We start from the raw sequence: 3,970 nt of genomic DNA on the forward strand, positions 1-3,970 counted from the left end.
CTGCTGAGTTCCCAACCTTTGACGTCCACTTCGCTGATGTTGGGGGAGGGAGGGTAGGTGGAGTGGGTACTGATTAGAAAAAGGGAGTGGAAATGAGGCTGAGGAACCTCTACCCCTATTGAATGGAGTGGATCAGGAGGAAGAGAGCCTGTCTCCCAATGTGACAGTCCCCCAGGGTTTAACACAAAACATGCTCCAGCCCCCAAACGCTCCATGAGCTCTGCACTCTGTCCAATTTTCATCCCTTACCAATTACTGATTTTCATTGCTCCACATTGAGAGTCATGCCTTCTGCTGCCTTGGACCTTATCTCTGGAATTCCCTCTATGCCTCTTGTCCAGATCTTGGAAGAAAAGGAAGATTTAAGAATTGAGCAAAATAAAGATAAAAAATAAGATTTGGATAAAATGAAATGAAGTATGGCCATTATATTCATAGCAGGGTAACTGGATCACAACAGGAGAAGAACAGGTACAGTTGGTTAGCAGTTAAGACTGTATTGTCGCCCAGCTGGAAGGGCAGTTTGTCTCCCAGACATGTTGGTGCTGTTTTGAAAATATCAAAGAAGAAACGCTGTGCTGAAACTGGAGAGGTTTTTCTAAGCTTGAGGATAATGGGCGGCAGAGTGGTTAGCGCAGCTGCCTCTCAGTGCCAGGGACCCCGATTCGATTCCGGCCTTGGGTGACTGTGTGGAGTTTGCATGTTCTTCCCATGTCTGCGTGGGTTTCCTCCGGATGCTCCGGTTTCCTACAATACAAAGATGTGGATTGGTCCCCTTGTCCAAAGATGTGCAGGATGGGGTGCTCTTTTCGGGGGGTCGGTCCAGCGCGAATGGGCCAAATGGCCTCTTTCTGCACCGTCGGGATTATATGGTTCTATGGATAACTCGAGGGTGGCAACGTTTGGCGGCATTTAGCTCATGGAGTTGTATAATATTGGATATAGTTCGGCAAACAGGCATCTCGCAGAGTTCAGGAACTTAGTTAACTGGGAACGAGGGTTAACTTCATAAGATATTATGCGGGATATGAGTGTAGCCATTATTGTAGTTAAATATACTGTTGTATTGTGGTCTTTATTGTGTTTTTTTTGGTAAATTTTATATTTTATGGTTGTTTACAATAAAACTGGACCTTTCCTCCCTGGTTTGCATAACTTTTCTCATTATATGATAAATTGAAAATATACTCCACTAAGAACCAGTACTCCAAGTTACTCTTCGGGGTTTTGGGATTGGCAAGGTTCTTAACACTCTCTATCTCTACTCCTTAAAATGGTGCTTAAATCCGACCTCAAATCAAGCTTTCGATCACCTGTGTGGATATCTCCTTACATGACTGCCAAATTCTGTTCAATAATGCTCCAGTGATTTAAGATTTCCTTTCACTGTGTTAAAAGCGCTGCATCAATGCAAACTGAAGTTGCACCAAATGGAATGATGTCTCCCTATCAAATCCTTCTGTCAATTTGAACAGCCCAGTTAAATCCACCCCTACACCCTGTAAACTCGAGCCATATATGAATAGTGTTTTTGCAAACTATCCTCTCAATTTTATCCTTTTAAGGTATCGTTTTTGTGAATCTGCACTGTACTACCTACAGCATCTCAGCACCGTGCCATTTCCCCTGTGCTCCCTACCCTGCCCATTCCCACCCTCGGCTTTCCAAAGCCCAGAACTGAACCCAGGACTCGAGATGGGGTTTGACCAGCACCTTGCACGACTGAAGCATGATCTCCCCCTTTGCTTTGAATTAAATTCCAAATGGGTAATAACCAACATTCCATCAACCAGTTTAATTACCTTTCACACCTGTGCATTAACTTTTAATGATTCATGATTTCTCAATTCCACAATTCCTTGTTTCCCACCATACATTGAGATTTGCCTTCCTTGTATCTAAAGATGTAGAACAACAAAGCTGTAAAAAAAAAAACAAGCACTCGACTTTATTTCTCGAGGATTGAACTGAAAAGTTGGGGAAGACATGATAAACCTGTATTGAACCTCGCTCGGATTACACTTCAGGGCATCGCGTGCAGTTCTGGTCACCATAATTAAAAATAAAAGGTTAGAGTGTTACTGGAAAGGCAGCAAAATCATATAATTAAAGACCCCTCCCACCCGGGTTATTCTCTCTTCCAGCCTCTGTCATCAGGCAAAAGATACAAAAGTCTGAGAACACTCACAAACAACTTCTTCCCCGCTGTTACCAGACTCCTGAATGACCCTCTTACGGACTGAATTGATCTCTTCACACATCTTCTCCACTGAATAGTACCACACTCTGTATGCTCCAATGCCTGTGCCTATGTATTTACATTGTCTATTTATCGGATGTCCTCTGTTTTTTCATGTATGGAACAATCTACCTGGACTGTACGCAGAACAATACTTTTCACTTTACCTCGGTTCACGTGAAAATAAATCTAAATTTTAAAAATAAAATAAAAAGGGCGAGATGGAGACTTACAAGGGTCATACTGGAAATGCATGGGCATGCAGATCAGAAAATATTAGAGGTTTTTAAAATTATGGAAGAATTGGATAGAGTGGACACAGGGAGAATGTTTCCTCCTGTGGGAATGAGCAGAGCTTTTTTTTTTATACATGTTTTTTGACTGGGTTTTTGAACATAGTATATTTACAGTTATGTACACAGATTAAAATATATATATAATTCATTTCAAGACAGTACAACATTAAAATACACAATTTAAAAGAAACACAAAAACCATGATAAAACAAACACTTTTCACTAATAAATTCAGCTAATAAATACATTTCTCAAGACTGTATCCAAGGACAAGGCAGACTCCATGGCAACGGCACATAACCTAAAGGCGCTATTGTCATCAGCAAGAATCCAGTTCAAGCAGCTTGCGATAACGGCACAGAATCGCATTCCAGAACACATACAAGAATTCATTTATGAAACATTTCAAGTTAATGTTGCACATTAAAGACAGACAGCTAACCGTCAAATCAAATTTTTTTTATTACATGTTTTTTGACTGGGTTTTTGAACATAGTATATTCACAGTTATGTACACAGATTAAAATATGTATATAGAAGAGAAAAAAGAAATAAAAATAAACTGGTAGGATATTGTGCACTAGCTCAGAAACAGCAACGCTGTACAGTTAGCAATATTATGTTTAACAAATAAGTAGGCTCCTGTTTATGGGGCTGGGGTGGAAACTGGGGAGGTACATATACATTTGGGTGCTGGAGAAACAATTATAGTAGTTATGTCCAATACAGTGAGGGCAATGCGAGAATGCATCTGGTGTTGGTGTTGTTACTTGCTTCTCCCGGACGGTTTTCGCTGCCGTTGTCGTCGGGCGTTCACCTCCGCTTCGGCCGGTCTTCCCGTCTTTCGCCCGTATTTTCCTCGCTCTCTGTTGTTTCCCGTGCTCTCCTTCCAACTGTCATTCCCTCGCCTCCCCCCCCGCTCTCTGGTTCCCCTCTATTGTTCCCTGTCTCTTCATTCTTCCCTCTAAACCCCCCCCCCCCCGACCTCCTTCTGCCCCTCTTCCCCCTTCCCTTCTCCTGTGGTTTGCCTTTCTTTTCTCTTAGGTTTAGTTGTCCCCCCACCCAACCCCATCCCCCAGGTCTATCCCTCCCTCTCACGCCTTGGCTACTTTCTGCTGATTCTTGGCTACTTGGCTATTCTTCTGCTTGTTCGTTGGCCATAAACAGGTCCCGGAACAATTGGGTGAATGGCTCCCACGTTCTGTGAAAGCCGTCATCCGATCCTCGGATGGCAAATTTGATTTTCTCCATTTGGAGAGATTCTGATAGGTCGGACAGCCAGTCTGCAGCTTTGGGTGCAGGATTCCACGGCGGGCGATAAGGGAGGCAAACGCAAGGACGTCCACACTCCGCCTCAGGAATAGATCTGATACCCCGATGACCGCCACTTTTGGGCATGGCTCCACCCTTATCCCCACCACTTTGGACATTGCCT

The sequence above is a fragment of the Scyliorhinus canicula genome, chromosome 5, assembly GCF_902713615.1.
Source record: "Scyliorhinus canicula chromosome 5, sScyCan1.1, whole genome shotgun sequence".
NCBI lineage: Eukaryota > Metazoa > Chordata > Chondrichthyes > Carcharhiniformes > Scyliorhinidae > Scyliorhinus > Scyliorhinus canicula.